Here is a 15,934-nt window from a genome sequence, read left to right as displayed (position 1 = left end):
CCAGCCAGTCCTTCTCCTGATGCATGACCGAAAAACATTATGCACCACTTTTATTTGCCTCGGAATGCCGAGTGATTGTGTAACCGTTAAACTTCTTCGGGCTTGATGCTCGAATATTTTTGATCTGCCATCTGGGACCTTGGTTTATCCGAACTTGGTTTATTTCTGAATATGCTGGTGTTTTCTTTCAACTGGAATTTGTTTTTTGCTCGGAATATTCTTTGTGCTTGGAATGCAGCTCTAAGGTGGAGAATACTTAGGCGAGTACTTGGACTGCAGCTAAGCCTCCGAGTGGGAGGATCGCTCACCACTCGGTAGGATTTCTAAAACTTAGGCGAGTACTTGGACTGCAGCTAAGCCTCTGAGTGGGAGGATCGCTCACCACTCGGTAGGATTTTTAAAACTTAGGCGAGTACTTGGACTGCAGCTAAGCCTCTGAGTGGGAGGATCGCTCACCACTCGGTAGGATTTTTAAAACTTAGGCGAGTACTTGGACTGCAGCTAAGCCTCCGAGTGGGAGGATCTCTCACCACTCGGTAGGATTTTTAAAACTTAGGCGAGTACTTGGACTACAGCTAAGCCCCCGAGTGGGAGGATCGCTCACCACTCGGTAGGATTTTTAAAACTTAGGCGAGTACTTGGACTGCAGCTAAGCCCCCGAGTGGGAGGCTGGCTCACCACTCGGTAGGAATTTTAAAACTTAGGCAAGTACTTGGACTGCAGCTAAGCCCCCAAGTGGGAGGCTGGCTCACCACTCGGTAGGATTTCTAAAACTTAGGCAAGTACTTGGACTGCAGCTAAGCCTCCGAGTGGGAGGATCGCTCACCACTCGGTAGGATTTTTAAAACTTAGGTGAGTACTTGGACTGCAGCTAAGCCCCCGAGTGGGAGGATCGCTCACCACTCAGTAGGATTTTTACAAACTTAGGCGAAACGGATTCGCAGCTAAGCCCCCGAGTGGGAGGCTTGCTCACCACTCGGTAGGATTTTTAAAACTTAGGCGAGTACTTGGACTACAGCTAAGTCTCCGAGTGGGAGGATCGCTCACCACTCGGTAGGATTTTTAAAACTTAGGCGAGTACTTGGACTGCAGCTAAGCCCCCAAGTGGGAGGATCACTCACCACTCGGTAGGATTTTTACAAACTTAGGCGAAACGGATTCGCAGCTAAGCCCCTGAGTGGGAGGCCTGCTCACCACTCGGTAGGATTTTTACAAACTTAGGCGAAGCGGATTCGCAGCTAAGCCACCCACTGGGGGATTTCCCACATAAACAAAAGCAACAACAATCACTGGGAAAATTATAACACTTTTCTCTTTTGATAAATAAACTACAGAGGTATCTCTTATTACATCTCATCCGAGTGAGTACTTAAGTATAAAAGGGGCGGAGCAGCTCTGCATTCCAAGCTCGTGGCTCATCAATCTGGTGATCGATATTGTAAAGATGGTATGCTCCATTGTGGAGAACTCTGGTGACGATGAAAGGACCTTCCCAAGTAGGAGCGAGCTTGTGTGGTTTCTGTTGATCCACTCGGAGGACCAAGTCTCCTTCTTGGAAGGCTCGACTCTTCACATTTCTGGCATGGAATCGACGCAAGTCCTGTTGATAGATGGTCGATCGGATCATGGCCATATCTCTTTCCTCTTCTAGGAGGTCAACTGAGTCCTGCCGGGCTTGTTCTGCTTCATCTTCAGAGTAGAGTTCGACTCGGGGTGCATTATGAAGCAAGTCACTCGGCAAAACTGCTTCAGCTCCGTAGACCAGAAAGAATGGAGTTCGTCCAGTCGACCGATTAGGGGTGGTCCTCAATCCCCAAAGAACTAACGGAAGCTCGTTGACCCATGCGCCTGCTGCATGCTTGAGGTCGCGCATCAGTCGGGGTTTTAGCCCTTTGAGAATTAGACAATTTGCTCTTTCTGCCTGTCCATTCGACTGGGGGTGAGCGACTGACGCGTAGTTGACTCATGTGCCTTAAGAGGCGCAAAAATCTCTAAACTTGTCGGAATCAAAGTTTGACCCATTGTCAGTGATGATGCTATGCGGAACTCCATATCTGAATATCAACTCTCTGATAAAGCTGATAGCGGTGCAGGCATCAAGATTCTTGATAGGTTTAGCTTCAATCCATTTAGTGAATTTGTCGACTGCCACCAGCACATGGGTGAAGCCGCTCCTGCCAGTTCTCAGCGGTCCAATCGTATCCAATCCCCAAACAGCAAAGAGCCAGACAAGTGGAATGGTCTTCAAGGCTGAGGCGGGTTTGTGCGACATACTGGAATAGAACTGGCATCCTTCACATTTGTCAACTATCTCCTTCGCCATCTCATTTGCTTTTGGCCAGTAAAATCCCGCTCGGTATGCTTTAGCCACAATGGTCCGAGAGGACGCATGATGGCCATAGGTCCCCGAGTGGATATCATCAAGAATTATTTGACCTTCTTCTGGTGTTATACATTTTTGACCGACTCCAGTCACGCTTTCCCTGTACAACTGTCCCTTTATCACAGTAAAGGCCTTAGATCGACGGACGATCTGTCGAGCCTCTTCTTCATTCTCTGGGAGTTCTTTCCTTAGGATGTACGTGATGTAAGGTACTGTCCAGTCGGGAGTGATGACCAAAACTTCCATGATCAGGTCGACCACTGCTGGAACCTCAACTTCAGTCGGATCTGTGGCACTTTTTGGCTGCGGGGCTTCTTCGGTGAAGGGATCCTCTTGAACTGATGGTGTGTGGATGTGTTCCGGAAACACATTGCTAGGAATGGCTTCTCTCCTGGAATCTATTTTTGCCAAATCATCAGCTGCTTGATTTTCAGTCGGGGTATATGATGCAGCTCTAACCCCTCGAATTTCTTCTCTAGCTTTCTCACTGCATTGCAATAACCAGTCATGGTTGGACTTCTGACGTCCCACTCCTTCATCACTTGATTCACCACCAAATCCGAGTCGCCATAGACCATGAGGCGATGGACGCCGAGTGAAATGGCCATGCGCAACCCATACAAAAGTGCTTCATATTCTGCTTCATTATTGGAGGAATCAAAGTGGATTTGGAGAACATATCTGAGCTTATCTCCTCGGGGGGAAACCAATACTACCCCAGCACCAGAACCATTTAGCATCTTAGAACCGTTGAAGAACATGGTCCAGTGCTCCGAGTGAACTTGAGTCGGCAGTTGCTGTTCAATCCACTCGGCGACGAAATCTGCAATTGCTTGGGACTTGATAGCTTTCTTTGCCTCAAACTTGATATCTAGGGGAAGGAGTTCAATCGCCCATTTTGCCACTCGACTAGTTGCATCTCTGTTGTGCAGAATCTCTGACAATGGAGTGTCGCTGACGACTATAATGGAATGGTCAGAGAAGTAATGTGCAACCTTCTTCGTGGTCATATAAATCCCATATACAAGCTTCCAATAATGAGGATATCTTTCCTTTGATGGGGTCAAAACTTCAGAAACATAATATACTGGGCGCTGAACTTTAAAGGTTTTTCCTTCTTCTTCCCGCTCGACCGTAAGTACTGAACTGACGACTTGTCCCGTGGCTGCAATGTAAAGCAGCAAAGGCTCTTTGCTGATTGGGGCAGCAAGCACCGGCTGGGTGGAGAGTAGGGCTTTTAGCTCTGCAAACGCTGCATCAGCTTCAGGAGTCCACTCGAACTTGTCTGACTTCTTCATCAGTCGGTAAAGAGGCAATGCCTTTTCACCGAGACGAGAAATGAATCGACTTAAAGCAGCCAAGCAATCAGTAAGCTTCTGGACATCGTGCACGCGCACAGGGCGCTTCATTCGGAGTATAGTACCAACTTTTTCTGGGTTGGCGTCGATTCCTCGTTCGGAAACGAGAAAACCGAGTACCTTTCCGCTTGGAACTCCGAATGTGCAGTTTGATGGGTTAGGCCTGATATCATACCTCCTGAGGTTGGCAAATGTCTCAGCAAGGTCAGTCAGCAGGTCAGAACCTTTCCGTGACTTGACCACAATATCATCCATGTATGCTTCCACATTCTGACTGATTTGAGTGAGCAAACACTTCTGAATCATCCTCATGAACATGGCTCCGGCATTTTTGAGGCCGAATGGCATGGTAACATAACAGAAGCACCCTAATGGAGTGATGAAAGCCGTTTTGATCTCGTCAGGACCATACAGACGGATCTGATGGTAACCAGAATAGGCGTCTAAAAAAGACAGGCGCTCGCATCCGCAGTCGAGTCGACTATCTGGTCGATGTGGGGGAGAGGAAAATGATCTTTCGGGCAGGCTCGGTTGATATGTTTGAAGTCAATGCACATGCGAAGTGACTTGTCCTTCTTGGGGACCATGACTACATTGGCGAGCCACTCGGAGTGGTAAATCTCTCGGATAAACTCTGCTGCTAAGAGCCTAGCCACCTCCTCGCCAATGGCCTTTCTCTTCTGGATGGCGGACCGTCGAAGATGTTCTTTGACCGGTTTCACTTTTGAGTCGACTCATAGACGATGCTCAGCCAGCCCCCTGGGAACACCCGGCATGTCAGAAGGCTTCCATGCGAAGATGTCCCAGTTCTCACGGAGGAACTGGATGAGCGCTTCTTCCTATTTGGAGTCGAGTGTCATAGAGATATGAGTCAGAGCAGCACTGGGGTCGGTCGGGTGAATGTGAATCGGCTTTGTCTCACCGGACGACTGAAACACTGATTCCGTAGCGGGCTTCTTGGCTCGCAGCAAATCACTCGGGTCTGCAGTTTTCTGGTATTCCTGTAGCTCTACCAACGCCATCTGAGCATCGACGATCTTTGAGCTTTCTGAAAGCACTCTTCCGCCTTCTTACGATTGCCAGTAATAGTGATCACACCACTAGGACCAGGCATCTTCAATTTGAGGTACACATAACATGGTCGAGCCATGAATCGTGCATAAGCTGGCCTGCCTAGAATAGCGTGATAAGCGCTCTGGAAATCCATAACTTCGAACGTCAACTTTTCTTTGCGGTAATTTTTGGAATCACCGAAAACCACATCAAGAGCAATTTGGCCGAGTGACTCAGCCTTCTTTCCAGGAATGACTCCATGGAAGCTCATGTTGCTGGTACTAAGTCTGGACATCGGAATGCCCATCCCTTTCAATGTCTCTGCATACAGTATATTCAGGCCACTGCCTCCATCCATCAAAACCTTGGTCAATCGAGTGCCTTCAACAATTGGGTCGACCACCAAAGCTTGCCTCCCAGGGGTGGCTATGTGTGTCGGGTGATCGGACTGGTCGAATGTGATGGCAGTCTGAGACCATTTCAAATAACTGGGTGTCGCCGGAGCGACCATATTCACTTCTCGGTTGATAACTTTCAATCGACTTTTGCTTTCAACATCAGCAAAAATCATCAGGGTAGAATTGACCCGAGAATACCCATCATCACTATCTTCCTTGTCCTCAACTTTGTCTGACTCCTTTTCCTTATCTTTGGGTTGTTTCCCTTGGAACTGCTGGATCAAGAGCCGACATTGTCGAGTGGTATGCTTCGGATAAATGAGTTTACCCTCTTCATCTTTCTTTGTCTGGATGTGACATGGAAGATCCAACACATCATTTCCGTCTTGGTCTTTCACCTTCTTGGGGTTCCAAGGCCCTTTGGGCTTCCCCTTGAACTTTCCTTGAGTCACGGCCAAGGCTTCTCCAGGAGCAGCTGGCTCGGCTTTCCGCTTCTGCTTCCGACAGGAGTTCCCTCCTCCGGTTTCGTGGGTGACTGACTTGTGCTAGCCACTCCGGAGCCGATCCTCTTCTTCACCATTGGCATACTTGGTGGCAATCTCCATCATTCGACTCAGAGACATGTCTCTGGTTCGACCGAATTTCTGTTTAGTTCTCTGTACTTAACGCCTTCCTTGAAGGCACAGACTGCTTGGTGATCAGATATGTTCTCTACTGTGTGATGCAATGTAATCCATCTCTGGATGTAGGCCCTCAAAGTTTCATTCGGCTTCTGCATGCAAGATTGCAGCTCTGTCAACCCTGCTGGCCGCTTGCAAGTTCCTTCAAATGTTCTGACAAACACTCGGGCAAGATCTTCCCAAGTGTAAATGCTGCTGGGCGCTAACTGATTCAGCCATGCTCTGGCCGAGCCTTCCAACATAAGAGGCAGGTGTTTCATTGCCACTTCATCACTACCGTCGCCAATCTGAACATCCACTCGGTAATCCTCAAGCCAAGTATCAGGCTTGGACTCACCAGTGAACTTACTGACTCCAGTCGCCAACCTGAAGTTGGGAGGGATCACCGTGGCTCTGATGGCTCTACTGAAGCACTCCGGTCCGGAGACGTGTACTCTGCTGCTGGTGGGTACATCTCTGTCTCGACCTTCTCGGTGGGCTCTGTTCCTGTCGACCAAACCCTGAACGAGAACGGATCTCGCATCAAAGCCTGGCTCCCTGGGGTCGACTAGAATCCTTCGCCCAACACTGTGAGGGCGTCTGTCATCCTGCTGTCGAGGCACGTATGATCCACTCCTTGGGGGAGGGGTGGGTACTCGACGTCGATCATCCCGATCGAGTCGGTGATCATACTGCTCACAGTTCCTGTTCTGATCACGCCGGTCTCCACGTCCCTCACGCCTCGGGGGCGATCTTGGGCTGTGGGCCGACTGGACTGTATCTGCAGCGACGGATCTGCTGTGCATCCTATTTCGCGACTGTGACACAGCTGAATTCTGATCTCCTGCCGCCCGGAGCAATGCTCTGATCTGCAACAAGCCTCTGCCAGCCTCTGACTGAGAAGGCTGAATCGACTCTGCTATACGGGCTACAGCTGCTAAATTTTGAATCGGAGTTCGATATACCTGAGTCGGTGGCGGAAAGAGCTGACGTCGACTGGATGTTGGAATCCATTGTCGCGCACGCTCGTCGAGTGCTCGCTGGAGGTTCTCCAGTCGAGTGCGCTCAGCCAAGTTGGCCAAGCGCGCGTCCTCTAAGGCACGGACCTCGGGGTTTCTCCAATGATAGCAGTGTGCAGCGCATCCATGTTCCGGCGGCGAAGTTCTTCTCTCTGCAGCGAAGTAAGGGGCTCAGGGAGATACTCTTCATGAGTATGCGACGGACCGCCTCCGCCGTCGCCTCCGTCGGTGTGGGGAAAGCCGGGAGGACTGCATGGTTCATCGACCATCAGAACCTCCGCCGCTGGATCACTGTTGTCGCACTCGGATGCAGTCTCTGCGGAGCCAGTCGAATAGGCCGTAGAGAGATTCGTCGGGCTCGATCGCTGTGACTTGGGGGGTGGCTGACTGGCGAGCCACCGCGTGTCTCACCCACCTCTGAAGTCTCGACCGACCGGAGCGCTTGTGCAGGCGGGAAACATGGAGGGAGGACGACATAGGGGCCGACCGATACTAGGTCGATGGCTGCCGCAAGAGGACGCCGCGGATGCACGCGCGAAAGTGCGTTGCCCCGCTGTCGGTGTCAAAACCGGCGGATCTCGGGTAGGGGGTCCCGAACTGTGCATCTAGGCCGGATGGTAACAGGAGGTAAGGGACACGGAGTTTTACCCAGGTTTGGGCCCTCTTGATGGAGGTAAAACCCTACGTCCTGCTTGATTAATATTGATGATATGGGTAGTACAAGAGTAGATCTACCACGAGATCGGAGAGGCTAAACCCTAGAAGCTAGCCTATGGTATAATTTTTGTTCTGTATGTTGTCCTACGGACTAAAACCCTCCGGTTTATATAGACACCGGAGAGGGTTAGGGTTACACAAAGTCGGTTACAATGGTAGGAGATCTGCATATCCGTATGGCCAAGCTTGCCTTCCACGCCAAGGAAAATCCCTTCCGGACACGGGACGAAGTCTTCAATCTTGTATCTTCATAGTCTAGGAGTCCGGCTGAAGGTATAGTCCGGCCATCCGGATACCCCCTAATCGAGGGCTCCCTCAGTAGCCCCTAAACCAGGCTTCAATGACGACGAGTCCGGCGCGCAGTTTGTCTTCGGCATTGCAAGGCGGGTTCCTCGTCCAAGTACTTCATAGAAGATTTTGAACACAAAGATAGTGTCTGGCTCTGCAAAATAAGTTTCCACATATTGCGATAGAGATAATAATATTTACACAAATCTAATCTGCTGACGTATTCCATAGTGTGACGCACCACAGCCAAGCCTTTATTCGAATCGTTTTATTATCCCACCTCAGCGTGTCACGCGAGGCGGTTTCCTTGGCACGTCTCGTCGAAGAAGAGATCGTGTCCCCTTATTCCGGGATTCTCATCAATACGGGTGTGGGTAACCCAACTGCGCCATTGATTACGGCGCTTGGGGATAAGCAAGTTTTACCAGGCTGGTGGGGACACGTAGTTGCATCCACCCATATAAGGGGATAAGGATCCACCTTTTCACCTATGCCTTCTTCCTCCTTTGCCTATCCATTTTCGCACACTCGAGCTCCAGCGCCCAAGTCCGCACTCCCCCCTCAACCTTCTCCAGCCATGTCCAGAGCGGGAGGCAAGTGGATGGTCTCCTCCGTTACGGAGGGACACATCAAAAGACTAAGGAAGGCCGGATACTTGTCTAACGACATTGCGCACCGGCTTCCTGAAGAGGGGCAGCTCATCCCCACCCCTAGGCCCCATGAGAGGGTGGTGTTCCTCCCCCATTTCCTCTGCGGACTGGGCTTCCCTCTCCACCCATTTGTTCGGGGGCTCATGTTCTACTATGTCCTGGATTTTCACGATCTGGCCCCGAACTTTGTCCTCAACATCTCGGCGTTTATCGTCGTGTGCGAGGCTTTCCTCCGCATCCGCCCCCATTTCGGCCTATGGCTCAAGACTTTCAATGTCAAGCCGAAGGTGGTGCGCGGCAACCAGGCGGAGTGCGGAGGCGCCATGGTGGGCAAGATGCCCAACGTCTTATGGCTCGAGGGCTCCTTTGTGGAGACCCTGAAGGGGTGGCAATCGGGGTGGTACTACATCACTGAGCCGCGTGACCCTAAATGGGTCGCAGCCCCCGAGTTTCGATCCGGACCCCCTACGCGGCTTACCTCCTGGAAGGAGACGGGCCTGTCGTGGGGTAAAAAAGGAGAGCTGACTGGACTCCAAACATGCGTCCAAACCCTAGTGGACAACAAGCTCAAACTTGTCAACGTAGTCCAGGTTATGCTCATCCGCCGGATCCTCCTGAGTCAACAACGGGCTTTCAACCTGTGGGAGTTCGACCCGGCGCGGCACCAAACTCTGAGCAGGCTCTTCGACACGACGTACGAAGATGCCTGGAAGGTGCTTTTCAAGGGTGCCGAGGCCCCCGCATCCGCTACCGAGGATCGCGGATTCAGTACACAGCGTCACGCTCATGCGGTAAGCTGTTTTTACCTTTTACAGGGTATCAGTTTTTCATAGTTTGACTCCATGCAGGATCTAAGCTCCCTTACCTTTGACAGGATTGGCAGGAGACGTCCGGACAGATCAACTGTCCGGCTCCTTTGCCCGAAGGCCCAGCGGATGCTCGTTTGGCGAAGCTGCTGGTCCCGGCACCCTATGTGGTGCCGGAGAAGAAGGCCAAGAAGAGGGCCACGGGGACTCGAAAGAGTGCCCGGCGCCCGGAGGTGTCGGATTCATCATTCGACGACTCCAAGACGCACTCCTCCCACGAAGACGAGGAGGAGGAAGAAGAGACCTCTCCCCCTACAGCAGGGGAAGGGAAGAAAAGGAAGGCCGCCCCAACGGGGGAGGCCGAAGGGTCCAAGAACGGGAAAACCCTTCCTCCGGACTACTCCACCAGCGTCGACGACAGCGAAGAGGAGTGGCCGCTCAGGGCCAAGCCCCTGGCGAAATCGTAAGTATCCGGATATCAGAGTAATTCATAGTATTCCTTTATTGCACAGCTTTCCCTTATGTCGAATATGATTATGCAGCCCACCCAAAGACTGGCTCGACGCGTCGTTGAGCGGTTCACTAGACTCGTCGGATGTGAATTCGCTTCCGACGGCTTCCTCCCCCCGCCCTACGGACGACACCGAAGTGTTTTCCCAACAAGTTCCAAGCCGGGAGGAGGTGGTCCTGGAGGCGCCGCAAGGCGACCTCCCGGACTCCAGGAGTAAAGGGGATAAAACCCCCCAGGGCTCCAAGTCCGGCTCTAGGCCGGACACCGCTACGGAACCTTCAAAGGTTCCAGAGTCTGGCGAGGGACCTCCTTCCAAGAGGAGCAAGCCCTTCTTGCCGGTGACCCCCGTCCAACCGGAGGCGCCGGACAGTCTATTGGAGGCGCTCAAAGGCACCTCCATCGACGAGGAGCACCGCACCATTATGAGTGCGGTGGTCCAGAAGGTTCAGTCCGCCAAGAGCGGACTGGCTGAAGCTTGTACTAGCCTTTTAACAGGCTTTGAGGTAAGTAAAGAATGTGTAAATAATATTACCTTATAGACAGTAGCCCCTGATGCTCTGTTTGGCGTTCGGGAAGAAAAGCCGAATAGAGGATCAAATAAAATTCACAGGAGTCTAACAAAAAGGAGTCAATATGTGTATGCAGGCTTCTCTGCTGGCGTCCACCGCATCGACTGCAGAAGTGGACACGCTAAAGCAGAACCTCGAGCAGTCCGAGCAAGAGCTCGGGCGTGCCAAGAAGCAGCTCGAGGACGAAGGTAAGAAATACCTTGTTTAAATATATAAAAAAAAGGTGCAATTGCAAAAAATGACAGGTTTATCATGGCTATTGTAGGGGCCATGTCTGAGGTGGCGACCCTTAAGCAAACGCTGCTCGAGGTCGAGAAGAGGGCGGCCACGGAGTGCACCAAGCGGGAGAAGTATGAGGCCGAGGTTGGAAAGGTGCGGCAGGAGCTCCAGGCTCTCATGGAAAAACATGAGAGTTTGGAGCTTGACTCAAAGACGCGAGGGTCCGAGCTTGTGGTGGCTATTGAAAATGCCAAGTTTGCCAAGGCCGAATCCCAGAAGACCCTCCAGGAGTTGGATGAGGTGAAAAAGATAGCAGCGGGTAAGGCATTCTTTATGAAAAGCAAACACGTAAACGTAAGTTACTTGTTACTTACCCGAATCCGGAGCTCTCCAGGAGCATTCGCAGATCTTCCCCGTAGCGTGTCCGATGCCGCCGCATTCTATCGAGCCGAGGAAGGCAGCTCGACAGAGAAGGTGTTCTGGTCTCAGTATGCTGAGGCCGGACACCCCGTGCCCCTGAGCGACCAGCTGAAGCAACTGGTCGAGCTCCACAAGGCGGCCGAACAGGCCATGAAGGGCCTCATAGTTCAGCTGTGGCCTGGAGAGGCTCTGCCTGGGAGGTATTTCGGGCTGGTGCGGCGGCTGATGGGGGCCTGTCCAAGGCTCGAAGTCATCAAGTGCTCCGTCTACATTGAAGGCGCCCGTAGGGCCCTTGCCCGTGCTAAGGTGCACTGGGGCAAGCTGGATGCTGAGAAGCTTGTGAAGGACGGGCCACCGCCGGGGAAGGAGCATTGCAAGCCCGAGAATTATTATAAGGATGTTCTAAAGGGTGCCTGCCTTATGGCGGATCAATGTTCCAGGGATGTATTTTTTGAGTAAAACTCGCTCGTTTTGTCCTGTGCGCTGAAAACTTGTTCATATGCGCTAAGCAATGCTGTAGGAATTTAAAATATTACCTTATGTGCGGCTGTTTATCAATTCTGGGAGATGGCGAGTCGTCGGCTTCTGCCCCCGTGCCGCTAGTGCTGGGGTGTTCGGGGATAAACCTGAGCGCTCTTTTTCCCATGTTTGGGTCCTTCGAGGGAGGCGCTCAGCACAACGAACAAGGCAATCGGACTATAATGCGTGAACACTCTCACTTAGCCATAGAATTCTATAATTTTAAATTTCGGCGAAGCCCCTGGTATTCGGAAGACCGATTTCGGGGCGCTATCCACGCCTTGGCCGGACAGAGCCGACTCCTCGCTCTAAGCAGCATAAGTCTTTAGGGACTCGAAAAACCTCTCGAACAGTGACCAGCTCTCGCTTCATCATGACAATCAGTTTTAGCTTTCTCTACTGAGGTGCTCAACCCAGCTCAACTGGGGCACAATCGCAGTAGTTCTCCTAGTGCTACCTTAGCCGATATAGCGGAACGTAAGGCACCAAAACATAGGAGCCGGGCAAACCCAACTATTGACCCAAGACATGATTCGGAGCCGATGCATATAATGCTATAAGTTCGGGGTGCCGCACTTGTTAAAGTGTTCGGACTTCTCACACCATATTGAGGGGTACTAAAGCCCCTGGCGTATTTTGGCCGTACCAAAGTGTACGGGTGCAACATGTCGTTAAGGAACATATATTTGTAAAAAAGAAGAGTAATGCAAAAATAGACAAAGGCTATGCATTGTTTATTAAAAAGGGCTGCGATCAAAGCAGAACGATACAAATAATGCGATAAGCAAAAGGTTGGACTATTTAACATGTCCGTTCCAGGGGCAGGCGGCGGAATGGTAAGAAAAACAGGTATACTGCTCGTGATAGAGACCACCTGGGAGTTCCGTAATGCGGCATGGCTTGTCTGCTTCCCTGGTTCTTGCATCGTTTGTGCGGCAATTGAACTGTCGAACAGGCCTTCCGAAGAGTGGAGTCCTGAAAGTAAGAGAAATTTAAAAAATCGGCAGCCCCTGGTGCGGTTTAAGCTGTGTTTCGGGCATGCCGTGATGGTGCCCCTCCCCCTGCACCCATGGTATTTCTAGAGCGTAATTATGTACGAGAAGTACTGGTGTCGCATTTTTGCGAGGGCTGGGGTCGGGGCCGCATTGCTACGCCTGCTCGGAATGTGCCAGGCGGTCTTGTTGTAGGTTACTCCAGGCGCGCTTGACGGTGTCCGGACGTTTAATGGCCGGACTAGAGAACTGCCTGGAGAGGCTGCTTTGTACTTCCGCAGCAAGGGCCGCCGTGTGCTCCTCCGTTCGGAGAGAACGTTCGGTGTTTCCATTGACCGTAATTACTCCTCGAGGGCCTGGCATCTTCAGCTTAAGGTATGAGTAGTGCGGTACCGCATTGAACTTGGCGAATGCGGTTCGCCCGAGTAGTGCGTGATAGCCACTGTGGAATGGGACTATGTCGAAGATTAACTCCTTGCTTCGGAAATTATCCGGAGATCCGAAGACCACTTCAAGTGTGACTGAGCCTGTACAGTTGGCCTCTACACCTGGTATTACGCCTTTAAAGGTCGTTTTGGTGGGCTTAATCCTCGAGGGATCTATGCCCATTTTCCGCACTGTATCCTGGTAAAGCAGGTTCAGGCTGCTGCCGCCGTCCATAAGGACTCTAGTGAGATGAAATCCTTCAATCATTGGGTCTAGAACCAATGCGGCGAATCCACCATGACGGGTGCTAGTGGGATGGTCCCTTCGATCAAAGGTGATCGGGCAGGAGGACCATGGGTTGAACTTTGGGGCGACTGGCTCTACCGCGTATACGTCCCTTAACGCGCGCTTCCGCTCCCTCTTGGGGATGTGGGTTGCGTATATCATGTTCACCGTCCGCACTTGTGGGGTAAACCCTTCTGTCCACTGTTGTTCGGTGGCCGGGGCTCTTCGTCGTCATCGCTATGCAGCCCCTTGTCTGTATTTTCGGCATTTAACTTGCCTGCTTGCTTGAACACCCAACAATCCCTGTTGGTGTGATTGGCCGGCTTTTCAGGGGTGCCATGTATCTGGCACAAGCGGTCGAGTATTCGGCCCAAACTGGACGGGCCCCTAGGATTTCTTTTGAATGGCTTTTTCCGCTGACCGGATTTATAGCCTCTGAATCCGGCATTAACTGCCGTATCCTCAGGGTTGTCATCATTAATGCGGCGCTTCTGCTTGTTGCGACATGACTTGCCACTACTGTCCCTGGTATCCGAATTACCAGGGTTCTTGGTCATGTTTTTGCTACGAGCAAGCTAGCTGTCTTCTCCCGTGCAAAAGCGGGTCATGAGTGTCGTGAGTGCTGCCATAGATTTCGGCTTCTCCTGTCCAAGGTGCCGGGAAAGCCACTCGTCACGGATATTGTGTTTGAAGGCTGCTAGGCCCTCTGCGTCCGGACAGTCGAGTATTTGATTTTTATTTGTTAGGAACCGTGTCTAGAATTGCCTGGCCGATTCATCTGGCTGCTGAATTACGTCGCTTAGGTCATCTGCGTCTGGGGGTCGCACATAAGTGCCCTGGAAATTGTCGAGGAATGCGGCTTCCAGGTCCTCCCAACAACTGATTGACCCTGCTGGCAAGCTGTTAAGCCAATGCCGAGCTGGTCCTTTAAGTTTGAGTGGGAGGTATTTGATGGGATGGAGATCATCGCCGCGGGCCATATGGATATGAAGGAGATAATCCTCGATCCATACTGCAGGATCTGTTGTGCCATCATATGATTCGATGTATACGGGTTTGAAACCCTCGGGGATTTGATGATCCATTACTTCGTCTGTGAAGCATAGTGGGTGTGCGGCACCTCTGTACTGGGCTATATCACGACGTAGCTCCAATGAGCTTTGTCTACTATGTTCGGCCCTGCCGGATTTGTGTCCGGCGTGACGGTTACCGTCTCGAGTCGTGGGGCGCCCACGCGATCCGTAGATCGATCTTGTTTGCCTTGCCTTGTCCTCCAACATATCTCACAGGTCAGGCACATTTTCCCATGCCTTGGTACGGGGTGCGGCTTGAGTGGAGGGCCGAGAGGCCTCTCTATCGTGGCCACGAGGTGGCCGGTCGGCCGTATCAAGTGCTGGTGATGTAGGTTTAAGTGCTTCCTCCTTTAATCGGGGTAGTAACCTGCGCTTTGGGTAGCTCTTGGAGGGGCGTTCGAGTTTATGCTCTTAGGCCACAAGGACTTCAGTCCATCTGTCGACTAGCAAATCTTGATCAGCTCTAAGCTGTTGCTATTTTTTCTAGAGGCTTCTTGCCGTGGCCATAAGCCTGCGTTGAAAACGCTCTTGCTCGACGGGATCATCTGGCACGACGAATTTGTCATCGTCGAGGCTTGCCTCGTCTTCGGAGGGAGGCGTATAATTATCGTCCTCGACCTCTCTGTCCGCCGCTCTCTCATGAGGGCTGGCTTCTCTATCCTCCTGTGTTGAATCTTGCTGGAGGGGGTTTTCTTCGGCACTCTCCGGAGTATTATTATCTCCCGTGCCAGAATCGCCGTGTTTGCTTTGGCGGGATTTTGAGCGGCGCCGCTGACGCCGGCGCTTAGGCTGTTTCTTGGAGGGGTCATCCTCCGCTGTTCCATCGCCATCTCCTTCTTTTGGGGTGTCCACCATGTATATGTTGTATGACGAGGTGGCTTTCCAAGTCCCAATAGGCGCTGGTTCTTCATGGTCTCCTGCATCGGCGTCCATACTGTCGATGTCTTCAAAGTCGAGGTCGAGCATGTCGGTTAAATCGTCGACAGTGGCTACAAAGTGGGTGGTGGGTGGGCTTTGAATTTTTTCATCGTCTGTATCCCAACCTTGCTGGCCGTAGTCCGGCCAGGGCTCTCCTGATAAAGAGAGAGACTTTAGTGTCTTCAGAATATCACCGAAAGGCGAGTGCTGAAAGATGTCCACGGCAGTAAACTCCATGATCGGCGCCCAATCGGATTCGATCGGCAGGGGCGCGGAGGGTTCGGAGTCCGGAGAGGAGTCTGGCTCCTTGGAGCCACGAGTCTCGCGGAGTGCAGGGCTGGTGTTCGGCTCGATCGCCGTTGGGGTCGCAACCTCCAAGGCGGCGTCCAACCACCCATCCTCGATCGACGCAATTGGCTCCGAATTAAGGGTCGACGCCGATGCGGGTGCGGCCTCCAGGGCACTGTTTGGTGGCAGAGCTAGATCATGCTCGTCGTGACAGTGCGGCGTGCTCGGCAGTGGCTCGAATCCGTCGAGGATCAAGTCCCCGTGGATGTCAGCCGTGTAGTTTAAACTTCCAAATCTGACCTGACGGCCAGGGGCATAGCTTTCGATCTGCTCCAGATGGCCAAGTGAATTGGCCCGCAGTGTGAAGCCGCCGAAGACGAAGA

Source organism: Triticum urartu, chromosome 7A (genome assembly GCF_056163025.1).
Source record: "Triticum urartu cultivar PI428250 chromosome 7A, HENAU_Tu73, whole genome shotgun sequence".
NCBI lineage: Eukaryota > Viridiplantae > Streptophyta > Magnoliopsida > Poales > Poaceae > Triticum > Triticum urartu.
Note: the sequence above shows the minus strand (reverse complement) of the source record.